This window comes from Psammomys obesus, unplaced genomic scaffold, assembly GCF_907164565.1.
Source record: "Psammomys obesus unplaced genomic scaffold, mPsaObe1.curated_primary_1811, whole genome shotgun sequence".
Classification (NCBI taxonomy): domain Eukaryota; kingdom Metazoa; phylum Chordata; class Mammalia; order Rodentia; family Muridae; genus Psammomys; species Psammomys obesus.
Window position 1 is genome coordinate 12,474,346 of NW_026596131.1, and position 23,298 is coordinate 12,497,643.

A 23,298-nucleotide genomic window follows, 5' to 3' on the forward strand; every position below is an offset into this window, starting at 1 on the left:
CATGCCCACACCAAAGGGACCCAGCTGAAGGGTGACAGGCTTCCATCAGCAGCAGGCTGACCCCTGCTGGCTTCCCTCTGCCCCGCCATGGCTGAGGAAGTATCTGTATTTCCACTCTGGGAATGATGGCTGAGGAAGGTCTCCGCTGCTGGCTCATTCTGTCTTGAGGCCTCTCTAGGCTGGCTCCCTGCAGTTCCGCTGACTAATGCTTATCTGATGACTGGGGGAGGGGGGGCTGGGGGTCAGAACAGGTTCTTGTCACAGCTGGCTCCGGTTACAGAGGGTTGAGGTGCGCCAGAGCGAGGCCCCACACAACTCTACTGACCACCCTGGTTTCAGGAAACCCAGCCCCCGGGGCTCCTCACAGCCCGCAGGTAACCTCATCGCGAGGGTGTATTGCTGTGGGAGGCAAGCCTGCCTGTGCAGCAGCTTTCCGAGATGGGGTGAGGCTGGGGAGGAGATGGAGGAGGAGCCACGGCCTTAGTTGGGGAAAGTGGTCCCTTAATTCAGTCTCTGGACCTTCCCCACACCTGTGCACTGGCCACCAGGTGGTACCCACCGTGGGGGGTCCTCCTCCCCAGAGATCCTGCGACTTTGGAGGAGGGCCAGGGCCCTTCCTTACTGTCTCCAAGGAGGGTCTGGCTATAGGGTCAGGGCCACCCTGGGATCCACAACCCTGCCTGGCTAGGGCTACTTACCCAGCCTGTTAGGGGACCTTCTGTTGGGGGGGGGGGTCACAGCCCAGGCCAGTGTGTCAGAAGAGCACCCGCCCTGAGGTCCTGGGGAGCAGGAAGTTTGCCTGCTCCTGGCCAAGGCCTGGCTCATTTAAATGCACTCTTGAGATTTTCTGCTCCAACGGCCTTGGTACATCACATTCTCAGCAGAGACTTCCCAGCCTGTGCCTTTGAGTCGTGGGCACACTGGGTTCTATTGGTGGGCGATCATCTGAGCTGGCGTTCTGGAGGTTCTCAGCCCAGGGTGCTTTGGGGGAGTCTTCCCTGGGGTGTATATAGACTTCTGTCAGGGTCCTCCTGATCTCTGGCTGCTTAACTGTTTGTCTGTCTGAGAGTCCCAGTCAGCTTCCCTTTTCTCTTTTTCCTGTAACACTGGCTGGCCCCTGGGCTTCCCTAGCCCTCAAGCCTTAGGAGTTGGAGGGCTTTCCTGATCTTTCCAGGGCCCCAAGCCCTTATCTCAGGTGGGTGGAAAAGTTGGTAACTGACCATCCTAACTCCATGCCCCCCACTCCCCATCCTGCCACGTGGCTTGTTTTCCAGATCCAGCAGCCGGGAGGCCCAGAGAGCTTCCACGCTTGTTTACTGACAGGTGGGGAGCCTGACCACTGAGCTGGCCTAGGGGGGCGGATGGCAGGCAGTGTGGGCCAGTAAGCAGGTAGAACTTTTCACCCTTGCTGCCCTGGGATAGGATGAGGCTGGAGCAGCAGTATGGGCTGTCGCTGTGGGATATGGAGCAGGAGCTGTCGGGCTGGGTGGGAAAGGCGTCCTGGCTTCTGGGTGAGCAGCGTGACCCCGTACTGTCCTGCCTGGGACTCTGCTGGGTAGTTTTACAACGTGTCCGGCACACAGTGCCCTCCTGTTCAGGGTGGACCTTGCTCACTCGGGGTTCATCAGTTATCCCAGGAATGGGATAGGCCACATTCTGGTTGGAACTGAGTGTCAAGACCAGGGAAGAGGTGGACAGCAAGTGTGTAAGATTGCACACCTTGCCTCCCTCTGTCTCCGGCATCTCCTGAAACCATGCCAGGGCACAGTGTCTGACCTCCAGGGGAGGCCATGTCCATTCACAATCCAGTTGCTCAGGCCTAGGGTCCTATGAACCCCAGGACACTTTCTTTCAGTCTTTCTGGGAGTGAGCTCCAGTGCTGGCTGTGCATTGCCTTGAGCAGCACCCAGTGCTCCTGGGCCTCGTGGGACCCTTGATGGCCCAAACCCTTGATGGCCACCCCAGGAGCCTCAGGTGCAGAGACAGGCAGAGCCTTGTCATCCCTCTGTCCTGGAGCCAGACAGGGCAGCCAGCACAGTAGCCCGCATCCTGCTTCTTAGGAGGTTGGCCAGCTGATGTGGCCCAGGGGACTGGGAGTGGAGCCCCTTGCCTTGTCTCCTCATGTCCAGGCCCAGGGCTTGAGCAGGCCTCCAGAGCTGTGTGCTGGAGGAGTCGAGGGTGGGGCAGGCTTTGGGTGAGAGGAAGAGGCCTGGAGAATTTAGAAAAATCTGTCCTTAACACTGGGTCTACTGTTCCCCGAAGCCAAGCCTGGCACTGACAGATGGGACGGCAAGGCCCAGGAAAGGGACCCTGTCCCCTGACTCCAGTCATTTTCTGGGTCAGGTAGTGAAGGCCCAGAGAACTTCAGTCACCTGCCCACAGCCCACAACACAGGGAGGCTGTCTGTCCTCCTGGCTTTCTTTGCTTTGGAGTCTGTGCTGACAACTAGTCTCTCAGGGAAAGCTCTTTTCCGATGGTTTCCACGGACACCTCAGCATGCAGAGAAAGTGCCCTGAGCTCTGCTGTCTCCTGGCTCTGCTTACCTCCCGGCTCTACCCTTTCCCTCTGGTCCAGTGCTGACTGCGGTGGGAGACCCGAGTGCTAATGGTCATGCTGTGTCTCCACTTCGCAGGACCAGGCCGCTCACCCTTCTCCCCTGCTGCTTGTCAGGAGCATGGTCTTTCACCGACACGGCAACCTCTGTGCCAGGCTGGTGACCACATGACTAGGACCCGAGCTCAGTTCCCAGAAGCCAATGTAAAAAGCCAAGCATGGTGGCACAAGGGAGGCAGAGGCAGGGAGATCCTTGGGGCTCGATGGCTAGCCAGCCCAGCCTGCTTGGTGAACCCAGGCCAGTGAGAGACCCCATCTCTAGAAACAAAGCGCCTGACGGGGCTGTGAGGCTTGGAGTTGCTCTGTGGCACCCCAAAGTCTATCCCCTAAGTAGACCAATGTTGGGGAGGAGGCTGGGTCTTTATGTTGTGTGGGTATAGAGGAGGACCCTGCCCATTTGCAGTAACCCGTCTCAGCATTCCCCCTCACCCATGACTCTGCACCCTGAGCCCCTGAGGCCCTCCCTGAGTGATTTCTCCTGCCCCTCGTGGCCTCCCGTCCTCTCTGCAGACACCCTTCCAAGGAGCCGGCTGACACATTTGGCCTCCGAGATTTGTTTTTGAAGAGCCGTGAAAGGAGAGAATGAGTAAGAAAGCGTGGGGGAAGGTCAGAGGGAGGGACAAATGGTTTGGAAAGTCCAAACATGTGTTTCAGAAGCAGGTGCCAGCATGACGTCATCAGGAGGTGGGTGAGGGCCTGAGCCCAGCCCAGCCCAGCCCAGGAGAAGCTGGCCCTGACACTGCCGAGCTTGGGGCTAAGAGATGTGTTTCCATTGTAGGGGACGGCTCGGCGGCACTGATGGCTCATTAATTCTGAGCACTTGCTGTGTTCTTACTTGTTCCGAGTGCTAGGTTGTTGTTGAAGAGAAGGCGCAGAGAGAGAGAGAGTGAGTCACCGGCTCCAGGCCACACAGCTTGGAGTGTTCGGCTCCGAGCCTCAGCTGGCAGTGAAGAGGCGTGTGGTTTTCATGCTGCATGAGGGGGTAGCCTCTGCTTAGCCTCCCTGGCCCAACAGGAGGGATCTGCGGATACTCCAGCGAGGGTAGCCACACTCCCGTGGACCCTCAGGAGAGCTGAGGCAGAGGCTCAGGGAACGATTGATTGAACAGTCGGACCTTGCAGATGTACCTCCGTGGCACTGTGCTGTGAGGCTGGTTACAGAACTCTATCCCTGCTCCTTTGTGTCTCTCGTTCTGCTTAGGACCCTCGGGTGTCTGTGCCTCACCCCACCCCACCCCATATCCCCAGGGCTGACTTGAGCCTTGCCAGTCAGGACAGGGTCAGCTGTATTTTCTTCTGACTCTGTAAGCGTTTAGTCTCTTTATGACTCAGTTGATGTGTCTATAAAATGGGTTGACTGGCGTCTTCCTCCCTCATAAGACTTTGGGAAGAATCCGGTGAGAGGCGTTGCTGGAAATCGCTTTGCACCAGCAAGTTTTCTGGATGGCAGCGGTTTGGTTGGTAGACTGCTTGCTGCCATGCCAAAGGCCCTGGATGCAGTCCCCAGGGCAGTATCAGCTGAGTCCAAGCCCATAGTCCCAGCACTGGGGAAGTGGAAAAAGGAAGATGGACAATCTGGTTGATCCTTGACTACAGTGAGTCTTAGGCCAGCCTGGGCTACATAAGACCCTTGTTTCTAAATAAATAAGTAAAACAGTGCTTTGCAGAGCCCTGAGGCAGTGGAAATCTGGGTCCTCTGGAGCCCAGGTGCTAAGGGGGGTGCTGGCTTAGTGCCCAGGAGGAAGTGGGGTGTCTGGGAGTGCAGACTCCTTGTCTGTCAGGATAGAAGCCAGCCTAGTAAGAAGGGTTGGGTGACCAGGACCTGTGTGGGACTGTGACCCAGGAGCTTCTGCTTGCCCATGCACAGTGGGACCTGGGCCAAAGCAAGCTCTCCCCCAGCCTACTCCGTCAGCAAACTGTTTCCGGTGGCCTGCCCCCCTCCCCAGGCCCACTGGCCTGTACCACATGACCCAAGCATGGGAAGAAGGGCCCAGCTGTGGGAGGTCATGCTGGCCAGGGACCGAGTCTACAGGGCCGGCCTCCCAGGAAAACCAGCTGCGTGGGAAGCCGGCCAGCAGCTCCGGAAGTCTGCGTGGTGCAGGCTGGACTCCGGGTCCTTTGCTGTGACCCCCTCCTCTTGTGGTGTGGACTTAGCCTTGTCGCCAGCCAGCTTGAGACCCGTCTGTGTGAGGCCCAGCCCTCCCCGGGCACGCTGGCCTGTGAGACCCTAAAGCAGTTTCCCAAGCAGATCCCGAATCTGTGTGTGTGACTGTCGCACCCCACACCGCCCCCTGCAGTCTGCCCCGATGCACTGCAGCCCCAGGAAAGCTATCCCGGGGTGGCTTGTGTGAAGGGCGCCCCCTGGCAGTGTGTCGTGGTGTCACACCATTCTGCCAAGGCCGCTCCTCTGTGCACAGTGACTGGGGTGCCTCCAGGGACACAAAGGCTCGCCTTCACCCTGGGTGTTCGCAGTGCCTGCTCCTTGCTGGGGACACGAGGCTCCTTTTCTTGGCTGCCTCGCTCTGGTGCTGCCTTCACTGCCGTGGCCTCCAATGCCCCCGCCCCTGTCTCCAGCCAGTACGCCATTTGTTTTTCACGTGCCCTCTCTGGGGTCAGGGGCTACTGACTTGCCATGCGTGCTCTGTGAACGCCCGCTGACCGTGTGGGGCAGAGAGTGCTGCGGGCACTTGAGGAAGCACTCAGAGAGGGCATCCTGGCAGAAGCGGCAGGTTCGCACACTTGCAGTTAGTGAGACAGCCGCGGAGGGGCCCTGCAGGGAGCTAAGCAGCTAGGACTGTGAGGGATTGCTGGGGGTCAGTGCCAGGGCGTAAAGAGAGGCTGTGCTTACCCGGGCGTGAGCGAACCCTGGCACAGGCCGCGGGTGGGAACCACACTGTGTGTGAGGGGTGTGTGGGTGGACCGTGTCCCGGAAGCAGCCCCTAGGTCATGAATAGGGGTGGGGAGAGCCATGGGGACTGCTTCAGGGGCCAGTCTGGTGCGACCCCTGTACTTGGGAAGCTGCTTCCCCTGCTGAGTGCTGGGGTTAACAGGTGCGTGCTGCCTTGCCTGGATTGTGACCTCGGGCGTGTGTGTCTTCACACTTACTTCCCTGGGGGGGGGTGTGCACACGTGGGCACGAGGACGACTTTGGGTTGTAGTTCTGTCTCCAGTGCTTGGGCTGCAGAGCCACCAGCCCTAGCCTCCTCCACTTTTGATGTGTAGTTGGATATGGGCATGTTACAGACACCGAACTGGCTTGGAGCTGATGGTGGTCCTCCTGCCTCTGCCTCCCATGTGCTGGGATTACAGGAGCCCACCTCACCACACGCCATGCCTGGCAGGCACGGTGAAACCAGTGTGTTCCTGCCCCGGGGTCGGCTCTTGTCCCTGGTCCGACACTGTGGAGGGTTTGGAGGCTCGTGCCGTGGATGGGCACTGTTTGCCGGGCTGAGGGGAAGACGGTGGCTAGGTAGGTACCTAAGCCGCTTGATGGGCGTTCCTGTGCAGTACCTGCCTGGGCAATGCTGGCTCTGCTGTCACACTCTGTCCTGGTTCCACTATGGAGTCTTGGGCCACAGAGCACCCAGAGTCTGGTCACCTGCACCCGCCGGGTCAGGATTTGGATCTCAACTTACCTGTTTGGTGTACCTGAGCATTCTGATCAGCTCTGGGCTGAACTCTGCAGGCCTTACCCAGGATTGAGGCCGTCCTATCCTTTCCTGCCACAGAACCAGCATCCCTGGAAGGCTTGACCCAGATGACGCCACAGATCTGGCCTTGGACAGCCTGCCCCCCTCCACTCTGGGGCTCCCGCCATGCCTGCATTTTTCTCGGGGTGGTCACGCCTGCCTGGGTAGAGGAACCCCAGCAGGCTGTGGAGCACACTGACACAAACCCTGGCTGAACCCCAGTGCTCTTCGCAGCCAGCGGTGGCCCTGTTGGAATCGGGAAGGGGACCTCCGTGGCGCCTGCTCCACACTGAGCTCTTGGCTCCAGGCTGGTTCTGAGGAGTGAGTGATTCCCGCCTCACAGAGCTGCCAGGGAAGGCTCTAGCCAGCCTGGCCCTGCCAGCACCACTTGTGGCCATCTGCTTTTTGCCGGCAGGGCCGGGGACAGACGCCAGGGCTGCTGGGGGTGCTGTCTTCTCCCTGGAAAGCTCCTTCTTTTATGATTTTTCTTTTTCTTTCTTTCTTTTTTTTTTTTTTTTTTTTTTTTTGAGACAACACTTTATGGATGAGGCTGGCCTCAGACTCAAGGCAATTCTCCTGTCTCTGCCTTCCAAATGCTCTAAGGATGCAAACATATACCATTACACTCAGCAGGATTTTTAGTCCTTTTTCTTTCTTTCTTTTTTTTTTAAAATTTGAGATAGGTTTTCATGTCGTCCAGGCTGGCCTTGAACTCATGATATTCCTGCTTCTACACTGAACTGGCTTTGAGCTTATGGTGGTCCTCCTGCCTCTGCCTCCTAAGTGCTGGGATTACAGACATGCACTACCATACCCGGCTTAAATTTTTAAACTTGAATTTTATGTTTGTTTGTTTCTTTTCTTTTTTGTTGTTGTTGTTTTAAATAGGTTCTCTCCCAGCCCAGGCTGGCCTTGAACTCCTGGTCCTCCTGCTTCCCCTCCCCAGATGCTGGATTTACATGTGTGTACGTCACTCCTAGCAGGATTTTTTAAAATTTTTAAACGAATTCGAGCTCCTGGCTTTTCCCCAGTGTTCACAGTGTCACCTGGTGACATTCCTTTTGTTCTTTCTGCTCAACTTGGAAGCAAGTGGTATGTTTTCAGCAGAGGCTGTGGGTTCTGGGCCAGGATTGACCGGTGTCCACTATCCTGCGTTGCTCTGAGCAAGACCCTGACTAGGGGAGTCCCACCTTGCTGCTCTGCTCTGCAGCGGGCCAGGTTCTTCCTGGCCACAAGACCGCAGTTAAGATAGGTATCCCTGTAAAAAAGGCTCACAGCAGCGCCTGCTTCTGAGGCCATGAGGAGAAACTGCATGTCTGATTTGCTCTCATCATTGTCATCAATAGAAGCAGCAAGAGTTCCTTTTATTGTTTTTGTCCTTCTTGCCCTCCTCCTCAGACAGGCATCCCTCCCTCCCTCTACCTACTCGTCGATCGGTCTGTCTATCCAGCCACCCGCCCACCCATCTGTCCATCCACCCACTCAGAGGCTGCGGCTGAGATCTGGGAATGATGAGCCACAGTTAGAACAAAGCCTCACTCCCTGGCTTCCTGTTTCCGGTTGGAATGTGACATTCTTGGAGACTCACCCTTGCTGTGTCCCCTCTGTTCTGAGGGTGGGTGGACAGAGGAGGGCTCTCTTTCTGAGTGTTAACCGTTCTGTGCCGCAGGTCCTGATCTCACAGATGGGAGCGGTGGAAGAATTGAGCGGGGCCTAGGGAGGTCCCGGGGGTGGTGTGAGGCAGCGGTGGAAAGAGTGGCGGTTACCAGCGGCTCGTGTGGCAGTTTCCCTTCTCAGGGTATTCTTGGATCTCAGGGTGCTGACAGCTGATGAGGGGTTGAATGCTTTCCCTGGAAGCCATCAAGAGGGGCACGGATGTAACCTCGGGGACAGAGTTGCTGACTTGGGGTCTGAGTTGCCATCACAGTCTCCGTTCTCACAGAGAGCAGCCTGCTGTGCTTCCTTTTCCCAGGAGGCCCTGACCCTGGGCTCTGAGAGGGGACTGTCCACTGGAAGGCACTGCCAATTCCAGTCAGAGGAGCCCTGCCCTTCCCAGGGATCCCACCCTCCTTAGCTGGGCACCTTGGGCTTCTGGCAGCAGAAAGCCTGGCTCCACGTGGCTTCAGCCGTGGAGAAGAATTTGCTGAAGCTCAGAATGAGCTGCCCCTGAGCCCAGTCGGCCCAGGGAAGTCATGGAGGAGCCCTTCCTCACTGTCCTTGGCCACTGGGCCCAACCCTTCTGTTGGGTTCTTCACTAGCCAGAAAAAGGAAATCTGGGAAGCCTCTCAGGGCATCTGCTGCCCGTTATCTGAAACCGAGACTCATGTCCTCCAGCCCCAGCTGAGCAGGCAACAGGCTACGAGTACCTGCGGGGCCGGGCAAGAGAGGCAAGGCAGCCCGGGCACGGATGGCCACCCTGGGACAGGGGAGAGCAGGACAAGGTTCCCTTTACACTGGCCAGATCTGTGCAGCCACATGTCACTTAGCTGCCAGAGGGCACAGGCCTCCAGCTGCTTCCCACTCACTCTTGAGCCTGGCACGGCCTCCCCGGAAGCAGCAGCTGTTCCCATTGGCTTTCTAGGGCCTAAGACTCAAGTGTGACCAGCTGCCCCCAGTGGGCTGAGAGGTCCTCACACCATGAAGGTAGAGAAGGCCTGGCCTGGTGGTGGCCGATCCCCTGCATTCACAGGGCCTCCCCTGTCTCTTCCTCCTTTCAGGGTTCCCAGCCCAGCCACTGGCCCTTGTGTTGCCCGTGTAGCTTTCTGTGCTGGCCACGCCCCACTGCACAAGCGCACTCTTCCCATATGGTAGTGGTTAAGCCCTTCCTTTGGCCAAGAAAGCTCTTACCTGGGGGAAATGCCCAGGAGGACTGGGGGGAGGGGGACCTGTGCATCATCCCTTGTCTGCAGGTCTGGCTTTTGTGGATGACTGGAGAAGGCCCACACTGTGACAGGGCCCTCCACGATGGGCTGCTGTATGTAAACCTTTCTTTGGGACATGACCATGGGCGACCCTTCACCTTGGTGGTGCTGCAGAGGATGACAGAGGGTCTCCAGGGCTTCAGGGCTTTATGTGTAACAAGGCTCGTCAGCCCCCATTGGGCCTCATGCTTTCCTCACTGGTGGGCCTAAGTATGTGGCCACTGGAGGTGGAAATGCTCGGACAGCATTGCTTGTCCTGTGTAGTTCCAGGGTCAAGGCTCAGGTCGAAGGCTGCTCTGAGCACCGTGGCTAGAACCAGAACAGGAGAGAGAAGCACGGGTTTGAGGAGCTAGAAGAGTGATGGCACTGCATCCTCACCTCCCGACGCTGGTAGAGCCCCAGGGGTCTTTGTGGCCCGGGACTCAGAGAGAGGTCACCTCCTGAAGCTAAGGCTGGGCTCCAGCTTCTACAGAACACAGGGTTCAAAGGAAGTGGGCTGCTTACCCGCAGAAGCAGAAGTGGCTGCGAGACAGTGGCCGGTGGCAGCTAGAGCTTCCCGTGGCCCCAAAATGTTTAAGGGCCCCTTGCCTAGGTGAGCGTCTCGTTGGGTCCGTCAGCCCTGCCGTGTAGGCTCTTGGCCATTGTTAGCATGTCACAGAGAAAGAACCGGAAGGTGCAGAGAGGTCACACAGCTGTTAAGGCAAACTGATAGCTTGAATTTGGAAATCTTCCCTAACCGCGGTCACTGACTTATTGGCAGGCGGTCCTTGGTGTAGGAAGCGTGTTATTGGTGGTCGGTTTCATGGTTGTCTCTGCTCTGTGCACCTCTGCTAGGACCAGGAGGCCTTCAGGATGTGCCTTGCATGAAACGCTTAATACAGACACCACCTCCCCCCCTCCCCGCCCAGCTTTCCCAGGGCCAGGGCCGGAACAGAGGGGCCTTATCTGCAGAGGAAGGGGTGGGTGGGATGTGGGCCTCTGTGGGCTCTTATCCATGCTCGACTCCAGCACCTTCTGTGGGCCAGCTGTTCAGAGCTCAGAGCGCGGAGTGCAGGGGGGGAGGGGCAGGACGCAGCAATGTGGGATTCATTACTGGGGTTTGGCAGAGGAACTGATCCCTTGAGGTGGGATGGGGGTGGGGCCTCCTGGAGTGGAGGTCTAGAATGGGGGAGGGGAGGGTCCCCCACTTCACCTCTTTCCTTTTCCTGTGCTTGAAGGAGCTGTCTCCCCAGATGGAGTCTTCCCTGCAGGGGTGTGGTCTGGCCCTTTAGGTCCCTGCCACTTGCAGCCCCGTGGGTGGAGGCTAGGCAGAGGGCGGCAAGTACCAGTTCCTCTGTGTACTGAAAGTTGCTGGGCTTTCTGCAGCGAACCCAGGAAACCCAGGAAAAGGCCCAGCGCTGTGTGGGGCAGAGCTGCAGAAGTGCCTTTGGGCTGCATGGGGTGATAGGCCTGCAGTTTCAGCACTTGGGAGGCCTGGATTCCAGAGCTGGCCAGAGCTACTTAGCAAGGCCCTGTTTGAAGAGAGAGTGCAAGAGCCCAATTGCTGTTAAGCCGGAGGAGGTGTGGTGGAGGTTCCGGAAGCCCTGTTTGTGCTGAGGACCCACGCTGGATGACACAGGCACACATAGGTTGGGTTAGGCCACCTGGTAGGAGGTAGGCTGGCAGAGGCAGAGTAACCTTCCTGAGGTCATACAGCCTAGCCTTGGTGCCAATTGCTGTAGTTCAGAGCTCCCTGGCCACACCTCAGCCACCGAGCCCCAGCAAGGACTGAGGCAGAGGTGGTTGGAAGGACAGAGACAGGGAGAAGTGAGACCCGAAGTGTGGCTCCTGAGGGAGACACAGCACAGCCTTGTCCCAGAGTCAGCGAGAGGCTGACTCCCACTCCCGTGCCAGAAGGTGACGCTGTTCTCCCTCAGGTGGGGGTGGAGGGCTCCCTGCCCGTAAGAATGAGGAGAGGGCTTCCTCCAGTGCGTCAGCAGTCACCCTGCCAGCAGGCCAAGCCCACACCAGCAGGGCCTGGAGGGATCACGCTTCCATGTTTGCGGAAGGACCTTCTTCTTCTTTTAAGATTTATTTATTTATTTATTTATCTTTATTTCATTTGTATTAGGCACCACACACATATCTAACACTCACAGAAGCCAAAAGAGGGCATCAGATTCGCCTGGCGCTGAAGTTACAGGTGTGAGCCACCGCGTGGGCGCTGGGAACCAGAGTTGGGTCCTCTGCTCTTAAATGCTGAGCCATCTCTCTAGCATGGAGGCCTTCTTTTTTAAGTTATTCATTTCTCATTATTATTAGTACTAGTGTGTCTATATGTGTGTGTGTGTGTGTGTGTGTGTGTGTGTGTTTGCACACCCACCGTGGCACACACGCGGTCAGAGGACAATTTTGTGGAGTCAGTTCTTTCTACCTGTATGTAGGTTCCGGGAATGAATGGCACTCAGGTCACCAGGCTGATGCAGCCATCTCATTCTGCCGGCGTGGGCTTGCCTGTCCTCCACGTATACCGTCCTACACACCTGTGGACCTGCTCGTCCTGGAGCAGGCCTCTGAGGAAGCCTCTTCAGGGTCATGCCCTAGGTCAGAGGTCACATTTGGGAGCCGTCAGCCTGACTAAAGGTGTTTTTTGTTTTTGTTTATTTGTTTTTGACAGGGTCTCAATGTGTAGTTCTGGCTGTCCTGGAACTCACGTGTAGAAATCTGCCTGCCTCTGCCTCCCGAGGGCTGGGATTGAACTCGTCCCCACAGCTGGCTTGACAATGGCACTGGAGAGGATTTCAGGCTGAGCCGGTAGAGATTAAAGTTGGTGTTTATATCAAGACTTTAACCCAGGTCTGAACACTGGGGTCAACAAGTGTGGGCTACTCAGAGGGCCCTGCTGAGCTGTCTTTCCAGTAGCCATGGCCCTGGTTTCTGTGAGGAAAGACTGCGGAGAACTGAGAACATGGCGTGGTTTCACAGGTTCTTTAGATAGGGCCCTAGCCCATAAGTGCAACCCTCGCTCGGTCCCAGCGGGTACCCAAGAGTTGAGGTAGTTTTTATTGCAAGTGAAGTTCGCAAGTCTTGTTTGTGAGATTCCCAGAAATTTGGGATTCACTTCTGGGAACGGGGTCTAGCCATACTAAAAGGGTGTGTACGCTCAGGCCTGAAGCACGGTTCGTTGCTGTTTTCGCATTCTTGTTCGAAAATATCTCTCTATAAAAGGAATGTGGTTTCCTTGTTAAAACCATCACTGCAATGTTGTTAATTGTGCAGAACTTTTGGACCGGAGACCTCAGACTCCAGAGGAAGGCTCCCTCTCCTTCCGATGTCTCCTCAGCGACCTGGCTTTCTATCCTGCCTGTCTCCTTCCGGCGTCGTCTGGCGGAGGAGCCCACAGCATTTGCTCGCTGCCACCAGGAGAGCGCGTAGGGACCCAGGGATTCGCCCTGCATGTGGTTGCCTCTGAGACAGAGAGATGTCACAGTCTGTGCTGGGTACCGCTCTGGGCCGTGCGCACACCACACGGCAGCAATGAGGTGGCGTACCACCCCTCATCCTAGAGATAAGAGGGACTTGAGCCCAAGCAGGCAGACTCAGGTCTGTGGTCGAATCCCTTACATGTCTGCTGGGGTCGGGGTTGCCCATGGCCTTGCCGCAGAGTCTGGGTGTGAGACTGAGGCATACTCTGTGGGAGTTACTGATGGAGCTGTCAGTATGTAGAAGCCAGCCCTAAGGAAGGTACCCTCGGAGATCCACGTGGGCCCAGCGCCACTCCTGGGTCCTTCAGAATGGGGCACGTGTCCCAGCTTTGCAGGGTGGGAAAGGCCAGGCCAAAGGAAATTGAAGGACCAAGGACCAGGAAGTATAGGTAGAAATTGCCGGAAAACGGAGTCAACCCCGGAACTTCCAGGTAGGAACCGCCTGTGGACACCCTGACCTAGTTTAACTTCTGACCCCTGGCTCAGTGAGATGACACACTCGTGGCTCTTTGACCATTAGTCACCAAGTGTCCCATCTTTTGCAACAGCCATAGCCGGAAACACACAGCCAGGAAGGTGACCCTGTTCTGGACAGCCTGGAGGTGTTCTCTGGTATGGCTGTAGCTCTGGAAGATTCCAGATGCATCTAGATACTGCTGGCTCAGGCTGGAGGAAAGTCCGTCCCCCACCCCACCCCTGCCCTTGGTAGGATGGAAACTGGGAGCAGAACTATTAGTTCCCCTTTCAGAGATGGAAGTGAGGGTGGGCTGGCCCACCTGCTCCCCTTTTGTGACTTATGTGTACTTTTCAGACATGGCGTTATATAACCAGGGTCATGCAAGGGTCACAGCCCTGATTTCCAGCCCTTCATCTAAAGTGCTCTTTTGCCTGGCAGTGTGAAGTCCCCAGGATGTCCATCAGTCAGTCAGTCAGTCAGTCAGGATGAGCAGACCTGAGGCCCGATTGCTGTGTGCCATTGTCCGTGCCCGTCCCCCCCCCCCCCCCCCCGTCTCCCTCTCTGCCTCCCAGCTGTGGAATTCTGCTGGCTCCTGTGTCAGGAGGTTCCCTTGGTCCATCCCTTCCTACTCTGGGAGCTTGCAGAACCACGTTCTTGCCTGTGGCCATGAGACAGTCTTTCTCTTAGTTCAGTGGGGATGGATGGAGCAAGCCCCTGCTGCCCAGTCTCCACGAGCATCTTGTCCTGGACTGGACATGCCAAGGGGCATTGTGACACTTGCTGCCTGCTTCCTCCTCTTTCTCCCAGATGTCCTGGAGTGGCTTCCCTGGGGGTTTTCGAAGGCCTTTGCCTCTCCAAGGCCCTTGCCCATGAGATCCACTTCCCAAGGAGGTCTAAATTCCAGGACTCTTGCTGCTCTTAAGTACCAAAGGCCCAGGCCAGGGAGGGCGGGTCACCATCTCCTGCCATCTGCCTCTGTGGTCCCTGCATGGTGCGTGTGCGCCTGTGTTTTCCAGCTGGAGGCAGAGGAGTCTGAGCTCTTGCTCTTCACCATGTTCTTTGAGGCAGGGTCTCTCACCAAGCCTGGAGGTAGGCCCGAGGTCAGGGGGCCCCATAATCCTCCTGTCCCTGCCTCCCACAGCACCAGAGTTATAGGTCCTCACGTGATCTTTTATGCTGGCGCTGGATTCAAACTCAGGTCCTCCTGAGTTTGCAACAAGCGCTCTTACCTGCAGAGCCATCTTCCCCACCTGTCATCTTTGACTTCTGTGTTAGGGCCTGTGTGTGTGAGGCCCCCGGGTCCCCAGCCTCCATACCCCGGGGATGAAATTCTCTCAGGGCTGACAGTGTTAACTCTAATCTCGGGGAGAATGTGCCCGGAAGACTTTTGCCTGCGACGTCACCTTTGCAAGCAGAGACACACACAGCTGGCAGGCTGCAGTAGTTTCTGCTTATTCCTGACTTGCAACCGGGAGCCTTGCTCTATGCTGGCTGACAGCCACTCCCTTCTTCCTGCTGCCTGTGACCACGCCCTTCGCCCTCCTCGCCAGCCCCGGAGGCTGCTGCTCATGGACCCTCTGCTGAACCTGTCTGCAGGTGCCATCTTGCCATTCTCCCCTGTGTCCCTCTTCCTCTTCAGCAAATAAGAAACCCCCTTTTAGGATGCTTGCCAGCTAGAATTCTCACACCCCTTGGTAACTCCCAAACCGGGCACCGGTAGCCCCATGCCGGGGACATCTTGCACAAAGGATATTGATGTTACCCGAGGGAGAGGTGGTGAGTGTCCTGGCTCTGAGTGACGCCCTCCCCTCCGGGGCTCAGCACACTCAGCCAATCTTGGCACAGCTCTTAGAAGTGTGAGTAGCTTCTGGGGTCCCGCCCCTGGAAGGTGGAGGTCACATCCCCTGTAGGTGTTACAGGGGCAGTGCGTGCTGTTCAGAGAGAGAGAGAGAGAGAGAGTCAAGCTTTACCGAGCCCAGTTTTAGAAGCCAGACAAACAGCCTTAAAACCCAGCCCCTGAGCACCTCAGGTGTGTGGCAGTTGTCCTGGCTGCAGGGTGGGAAGGCGAGGAGCTGCCCTGCCCATCAGCCCGGAGTGCCCAGTTTACCAATCCTCTCTCCGCTCCCGCTCCCGGAGGAGCCCACAGGGCCGGACACGGGGTGCCTTTGGATTTGCCTTTGTCATGGAAATCTGTGGGCCTGGTGGGGTTTGGGCTGCATTTGGTTGGGGTGAGGTGAAGGGCCTGAGGGATGGGCTGGCAGAGGGCTAGAACTGAGATCAGGTGTGGTGGGGATCAAGCAAGAGAGTGGGCTGCAGACACCAGGGTCATGCAGAGGTCAAGTAAAGGCAGCGAGTGGGTGACATAGAAAACACGTGGCTGATACAGCTTTCGTGTTCTTGCCGTGTGGCTCAGGCTGGTTTCAAAACTCAGTCCTTCTGCTTCAGCTAGGATCACAGTAGTGCGGCACCCTGCCGTGCTTAAAATCAGCCTTTCAAAAGAGAAAAGGACCTGCAGTTGGGTGCTGCTCCCTGACAGGGGGGAGGGGAGGGGTTTCTCAGAAAGGAGGAAATGGGCCCCTCCTGCCCTGCAGCCTAGGGCCACCGACTTGCTTTGAAATCTGTTACCAGGGAGACCAGGAGGGGCCAGGGCTTGTACAGTTAGTGGCAGGTCCCTGGGCCCTGGGGAAACCCAAAGTGGGGGTGGGGGCTTCCTGGGAAACCACGGAGCCCAGCTGAGGAGTGCAGCGATCTTAGAAAGCAGCGAACGCTGTGGTTGGATGTGCCAGGGTCCAGGTGTACTCAAACCCAAGGAAGAGTTCTGATGCAGTATAGGAAGTTGTCTGGAGAAAGGAGGGAAACTGGGAGTGGACAGCATTGAGGAATCGAGGAATGGACGTATTGCCACCAACCGCGTGGGGCAGCTGTAACATTGGAGAAGCGAAGCAGTAGGGCTAGGGGTACTGAGGAGTGAAGGCAGGGTCCTGGGGCTGGACTCTCAGACTCGTGGGTTCTCCAGGAAGAACACGGCCTGTAGAGGGAGGAGGGGTGTGGCCCAAGAGAACCAACTAGAGGGATGTGGCAAAGCTGGTAAGGGGTTGGAACCAGAAGCATTAAGGAGGCCTAGGGGAGGTCAGTGCAGGAAGCCAAGCTGGAAAGGGAAAGAGATCCCAGCAAGGGTCCTGGCAGGGCTGCCCTCAGGGTCAGAGGGCGTGGCTGGAGATGGGCCATGGGGAATCCTCCCAGAGCCCTGGTGGTGTGGTGGGCAGAGGCCAGATGGCCAGGGCCAAGAAGTGCGTGGGCGCTGGGAAGAGGGGAACATGAGTGGGCCAAGAGGTTGGGCTAATGAGAATGGGCAGAGGGGTCAGAGAGCTGAGACTGCTCTGGGCACTGGGCCAGCATCCCTTCACCTGGGCCCAGACAGGAACCAGAAGGAAGGAAGTGGTACCTGAGCACCCCAGGAACCATTGCAAGTCTCTGTCTGCAGTGGCCAGATGCTTTCTAGGGGCCTGGCCTTCCCTCAAGGCCATTTGGAAGGGACCCCCCTAGCCCCTACCACCTCAGGGATGTAGCCTTGCAGGTATTCCCTGCAGCCTTGGATGGTATGGGACCACCAGGGCACCCATGTATGCCACACGAGTGACAGCCCTGCTCCTGTTCTCTAGCACTCCAGCCTCGGAGGGGCGTGTGCGTGTGTGCGGGTGTGTGTGTGTGTGTGTGTGTGTGTGTGTGTGTGTGTGTGTGTTTTGGGGGGGGGTTGAGGACTGGCATTTGGTTGGAAGCATCTGCTGTCCTTCTGAGCTGTTGCCTGGGTGGATGGAAGACAGTGGGCGGGAAGGTGAGCTTTGAGCAAGCTACAGTGCCTGCCCGGAGAAAACAGGATGTGTAGAGTGTGTGTGTGTGTGTGTGTGTGTGTGTGTGTGTGTGTGTGTGTGTGTGTGTACCATGCACACGAGTGCCTACATCCCTCTTTCCTGCTAGCTTGGTGCTGCGTGTGGAGTGGAGTGTGGGTGTCCTGTGCTTCCCAGCAGATGTCAACCTCTGAAACGAGTCTGTATTGGGCTCATCTTCCTGTTGGTTTCAGGGGAGGTAGGAACCCCTGCTGTCACCTAGGAGGACCATGGGTGCCGCTCCCCGAAGGCCAGCCTGTGCAACGACTCAGTGGGGATGGCCTTTTCAGCTGGCACTCATCGGCCAGGTGCCTAACAAAGGGGAGGGGTTTCCTCTGCTTTCGGGTACGGCTTGGTGGGTGTGGACTAGGCTTGGGAGTCAGTATCCTGGCAGGTTCCCGGAGGTCTCCTCTTAGGAACCAGGAGGGTGGCACCCCTGATGCACCGCAAGAGTGAACCCGTCCTGCCGTTAAGTTTCCGTGAGTCAAGGGGACAAGAGGGCCCCCATCAACTTCCTGTGGCTGCTGAAGTGAGTTTGTGCAGACTGTGTAGCTCCCAGCAACTGACATTTACCGTCTTAGGTCTGTGAAGGTCTGAAATCTAAGCCACTCAAAGTGTGTGCAGGTGGGCTGCTGCAGGAGGCTCCAAAAGTCTGTCCCTGGCACGCACCAGTGGCTGTTGGCAACCCCTGGCTCATGGCTGCGTTGCCCAGATCTCTGCCTCTGTCACTTCACGGTCACATCAGATGCTGTAATCAGACCTCCTCTGTGTCTTTCTGGTCCAGGACACCTGTGATTGTAGCTGGCCCGTCGGGTCACTCTCAACCTCCCTGTCTGTATTCAGATCCAAAAGTCCCCTCACCGTGTAAAGCCATGGCACTGTCCAGGCTGAGGACAGGACATTGGTCAGCCTGGTGCGTCTTAAGACATTATGCCTCTAAGGTATAAAGTGCTCAAATAAATTGGGTAAGAAAAGAAAAAAAGCATTTAATTCTTTAAAAAAATATTTTAAAGATATAGTCTCCTATATTCCCTGGGCCTTGTTCCAGGGGTGACCTTGAACTCTGGTCCTCCTGCCTCCTGAGATTATAGGTATTTGCAGCACTGCTGGGTTACGGTGGCGCTGGGAGGATTGAACCTGCGGCTCCAAGCATGTTAGGTGAGAGTCCTACCAACTCAGCCATTCCCTCAGCCCCACCATTATCATTCTTTTCTTTAAACATGTATTTTTCCAGCTGGACATGGTGGTATGCACCTGTCATCATGGCACCAGGGAGGCTGAGGTGGGAGGACCTGGGGTTTGAGGCTGTTCCAGGCTGCCAGTGCGAGTGGAGCGTAAGCGGCCCCCCCACCCCCTCGCAGTAAACTCGGTCTCAGCGCTGCACGGCCAGGGCCGCTCATGCCAGTCTTCCCATCTTTCCATCACCACACATCTCTCTCTCTCTCTCTCTCTGAATTCTTTTAAAAGTGTGCTTCTATGCAACTTTAGAATAAATAAACACAGCCCGATGAGGTGGCTGTTGGAAGGATGTACACGGGCGGAAGTCAGTGTGCGGACGGAGACCCGGGCACCAGAAGGACAGGAGCTGAAGTACCCTGGCTGTTCGTCACCCCTCCGTTCTTGCTCTTTCCTCGGGCTTCTCTGCTTGAGCGCCCGCATGCTTCCCGAATTCAGTTGTACAGGACCCTGTGGGTCGGCCTCATCATCGCATGTCATCCAGGAGAGCGCTGACGGCCTGCATGCTGTGCGGCCCTGTGTTCACTGAGTCGATTCCTTAAGAGAAACTCCCTTCTTCCTGACCTGAAATTGGGGCACGGCCTCTGGGTCTCTGTGGTTCCCTTATATTTGTTTGTTTGTTTTTTGAGAAGACTGTCCCACATAGCCCAGGTTGGCCTCCAACTCACATGTAGCTGAGGATAACCCTGAACTCCGTCTGCACGTGCTGTGTTGGGATTTCAGGAGTGTGCCACCACCTTGGGCAAGCGCTTGCGCAACTCCTCGACTTCTTCGCCTTCAAAAAAAAAAAAAAAAAAAGACATGGTCTCTGTCTGGAGAGATGGCTCAACAGTCAAGAGCACTTACTGCTCTTTCAGAGGACTGGGGTTTGGTGTCTAGCATCACACAGCGGCTCCAGGGGATCCAACCCCCTTTTAAGGATGAGGTCCCATGTAGCCCAGGTTGCCTCTTACGTACCTAAGGCTGGCTTTGAACTCCTGATCCTCCTACCCTCCACTGTGCCTAGCTCTTCAATACCCTTTTTAAAATATGATTGATTGGTTGATCGACTGACTATGTGTGTGTGTGTACATACGTATGTAGGTCCATGCACATGAGTGCGGGTGTCCTTGGAGATCGAATTGCAGGCCCTTGTGAGCTGACTGACATCGGTACTGGGAGCCAGACTCCAGTCCTCTCTCTGGAGGGACAGTGTGGCTTGTAGATCCGGTTTTGGAAGTGGCCAGGGCATCCAAGAAGGCTCTGAGTCAGTGGCTCAGCAGTGGGAAGAGTAACGGGGTACATGGTACAGAGGCACCCTCCTATCCTGACACAGGCCTGGTTGCAACACAGTGGTGCTAGAGGCATCAGGCAGCTCTCTGGATTCCAGTGTCTTAGCGCGGAAGGGGAGAAGTATGTGAAATATCTCTGCCATTTTCATGTTGGTGACATCTTGAACTGATAATATTTTGGCTCTGTAAGATCAATTAAAGCAGGCCACATGGTTCTTCGCATTTCCCCCGGTGGCAGTAGGCGTTTAAGGCTCCATCTCTAACTTGTGTCTTGGGCTTTGTGCCAGAGGGCCTGTGGCACTTGGATGGCTTATGGGCTAGTTCCTTGACTGGGAGAGCCGAGAACCTCCCCCCCCTTGAGGATAGATGGATATCCTGTTTGGGAAAGCACCCTCAGAAAGTGCCCCCCCAAGTCATGCTCTGGAGAACCCCTTTTGACGGGTGCTGGATGAGAGGCAGTGCAGAGCACAAACTCACCCTGTGCTGGGCTGCCCTGTGCCACTTCCCAGGCCTGGAGGTGCCCACAGGAGACTCTAGAGAGCTGGGAGACTGAGTGTGGCATGTCCAAGAGGAGAGGTTCAGGAGAGAGCAGGCCCGTGCGCCCATGAAGGAGAGCCGGTAGGGCAGTTGGTGGCCAGCTTTGACATGGGTTGACAGGAGTCCTCCTCCACCCTCCACCGTCATGTCATTTTCTCTCCTGACTGCCAGGGCTTGGTGATAAGGGAGGGGGTGGAGGGGGAGCGCTTCCTGGTTTGAATGGGCCTGCTGCTTTAACAGTATGACTGGAGGTGGTGAATCGGCTCCAGACGGGGAAGGCAGAGTCCAGCAATGCTGCATGGTGAACCAGAGGCCTGGGGCTCCTGTGTTTGGCTGGTAGGGCAGAGCCAGGCTGGGGACGAAATAATGTGTGTGCACACATCCCGGGGGGCTTTGGGGGCATCTGTTCCTGCCAACTGGGGGTAGGAGACACGGGGAAATCTGTCACTGGCCCTGAGGCCCCTCCAGAGTTACCCAAGGCTCCTCTCCACTTGAGCTAATTGCTCCTGCTCTAAGCAGACCTCGAATCCCACCCCCAGCACTCCCAGTGTGGGAGCTGGCCTGGGGCCACCGTGGCCATGCCTGAGCCTGGGAGTGACTCATCCCAGGTCAGAGGTTACAGGGTCTGGCAGATCCCAGCGTCCAGCCCCGGCCCCCGCAGCATCAGCTCCTATCCTCTGTACCCCTGGCTCGTCACTCTCAGGGTCCCAGAACTTCACAGGAGCCTGCAAGGAGGGGTGGAGGAGGAGAGTACTGACTCACTGCCCAGCCCCCAAGGAGGGTCAGGAGCAGGGGGAAGAAGCAGGCACCAGAACGCAAAGTCCCTGAGGCTCCAGAGCAGAGGCCGGGTGAGCCAGCCCCAGCCCAGCCCCGGGGTTCTTGCCTTCCTCCCTGCTTTTCCCTCCTTTGGTTGCAGCAAGCAGAGCCCACTTAAGCAGGGTGGCCATGCCGTCTCAGCCGCCCAGAAGCCTATGGTGGTCAAGGCACTGGGAGAAACACAGAAGGCCGCTGGGAAGGCCAAGGTGCATGCCTGTTATTTGACTGGGTGGGGGTTGTGCCAGGCCGGGTACCATGTACACGGTCATTGGAAGGCCGTCCTGGCTGGGAATGGGGCTCTGTGATTGTGGGTTGGCACCGATTTGGGCAAACACAGGTTAAAGGCTAGGGCTGTGTGGCTCCAAGGTCGGTACTGTGCCTCCCTATGTTACAGCACCTGGGGGGGGGGTACCCTGTCATTTTCCTCTTAGTGGCCGAGGGGCCCTCAGGCTGTCTGCAGCAGCCGGTGCGTCTCTTCCCCGCCTCCTCGTCCCTTCGCCCTGCCCCTCAGAGCAATTCCCCACCAAGCCTCCCTCTGCAGGCCGTCCTGAGCCCTCCTACCTCTCTGCCCCACGCTCTGGGAGGCTCCTTGTTCCGAGGCCACAAAGCCCCTTTGATCCTCTGCTCGGCTCCGAGCCATGTGACCGAGTGGGCGGGCCGCAGCTCTCCGGCGTCCAGGCAGCCCGACTTTCAGCTGCTGGGGTGAGTCCTTGCTCTTTGTTCTTGGAGCCTCTCACAGCTTGCTCTGGGGGCCTCCAGGTGGTGGGGCCCGCTGGCCGGCCCCATGGGTGCAGCGGGGCCGGGATCCGAGGAGCCCCGGGGCCTGGGGCTTCTGGCTGGCAGTCCAGACCTGGGTTCCTGGGCAGATGGGCGGCGGGATGCCGGGTCTCCACGCGGGAACCAGCTTTTCGATCGCAGAATAGAAGAAAAGGGAGCCTTGTGCGATCACAGCTATCTCTTTGTAAATGTTTGGCCAACTCCACCGAGCGGTGGAGAGTGTCTTGGAGCACGTTGCTCCCTTCTCTGACTTCCAGCCGGGGCAGGAGCAGAGGTGTATCGGAGGCTTCTTGCAAAAAATATCTCCACACAGTTACCATCTTCTGTTAGTGGGCGGCTTCCAGCGCTGGCTGGAAATTGGTGACTGCCGGCTGTTAGAAAGGTGGCAAATCGAAGACCACAGGGTGCAGTGTGGTGGGGCCGCACTGTGGGATGCTTGTCCTGCCTGCCAGCTTTGGGTTCTTGGGATGCGCTGAGCCCAGGAGGGTGTTGCTGGGCGGGGTGGGGGTTTGGTATGCGTTTGTTTTGCTAGAGAATGTGCAATGGGGGTGTCCGCCTTCCGAAGCCATGCGTTAGAACCTGTGCTCTGTGTCAGAGCCAGGGGCAGACAGTGCCCTCCAGCAAGCTTTGCAGCTGAGCTGAGCTGAGCTGATGCGAGGACCCCAGCCAGCACAGAGAACGTCGCTTGCACCCAAGCACGGAGAGACAGAAGCAAACGCCTTCTGCTCCTGGAGACTGCCTGAACTTCCAACCTGCTGTGTGCACCCCCACCCCTGCTGTAAGGAAAAGCTGCTGGCTCTTGGTTGGAGGTCTGGAGGTCTCTTGGGGAGAACATGTCTGCTCCCCAAGAGAATCGTGAGATCCCTTTTCTTAGAGAAAAAAATGTATCCCCCGGAAGCAGCCCAGTAGCAGGTTCTGGCCACTCTGCACTGGACACAGTTGGAACTTGGTTTGGATCTCATGTGGAAAACCCAGAGGACAGCATGGTGTCGGGCCTCCTTCATTCATATTTTGCCCAGCTTCCCTTGGCAGCCAGGGCACTCCTTTCCAGCAAATAGGAAAAATGTGCTTCTGAAGCCTTGTGGATGGGCAGCCAGCCTCTGCTCCAGGCCTGCTTGGAAAGGGGGTTCATCCTTTCTTCTTGGGTCTCTTTCAAGGTATGAGGCAGCTATAGAAGGCAGATTTGAGCTTACAGCAATCCTGTCTCAGCCTCCTCAGTGCAGGGGTCATAGCTGTGCGCCACCATGTCTGCCTAAGATTTTGCTTTTAAACATTGGTCCTTGGGGACCTGAGTTGTGGCTAACCTGGCCAACTCCTTCAGTCCCCAGGTCATTTCAGTGTTGGCTCACCCCAGGTTCTGTTGCATCTACTGGAGTGTGTTCATATGTCTACCAGCTGGCCCCCTGTGTTCATCATACTGTTCTGTGCTTGGGGTGGTAACTCTCCTTGGTGGAAGCCAGCTACGGAAAGGAGGAGGCCAGGTCGCTAGGGTCAAATGTAACATGTGAGGCGGGTCCCATCACGTCAGATCCAAGAGGGTCCTTCATGGGCCTTGGAGCCCTCTGAGCATCAGCTCCACTGCCCCTGGCTGTGAGAACAGCTCTGGGCGGTTGATGCAGGAGCCCTCTACC

The 23,298-nt window shown here is 57.0% G+C and overlaps 1 protein-coding gene and 1 long non-coding RNA gene across 8 annotated transcripts in view; one reads left to right on the top strand and one right to left on the bottom strand.

The window, feature by feature from the left end:
* Septin9 (septin 9) overlaps positions 1–23,298 on the top strand; it is a 151,618-nt gene that overhangs the window by 100,045 nt on the left and 28,275 nt on the right. The window contains exon 1 of one of the 6 annotated variants that reach the window (XM_055592090.1): positions 17,452–17,457. The exons of 3 other annotated variants lie outside the window; for them this stretch is intronic. The gene's annotated coding sequence lies outside the window, so the exon portion shown is untranslated. Of the gene's footprint in view, positions 1–17,451; positions 17,458–20,389; positions 20,411–21,358; positions 21,593–23,298 lie in introns of those variants that run through there. 2 more of the 6 variants (XM_055592091.1, XM_055592089.1) reach the window with 2 other exon arrangements.
* LOC129665440 (uncharacterized) lies at positions 14,133–21,514 on the bottom strand. Of its 2 annotated transcripts, XR_008718378.1 has the most exons (3): positions 21,452–21,514; positions 18,935–19,041; positions 14,133–15,074 (listed from the first exon to the last, which is right to left on the bottom strand). It is a non-coding gene; the product is annotated as an uncharacterized LOC129665440 (long non-coding RNA). The 2 variants fall into 2 exon arrangements; XR_008718377.1 differs by lacking the exon at positions 14,133–15,074 and having other exon boundaries at positions 17,992–19,041.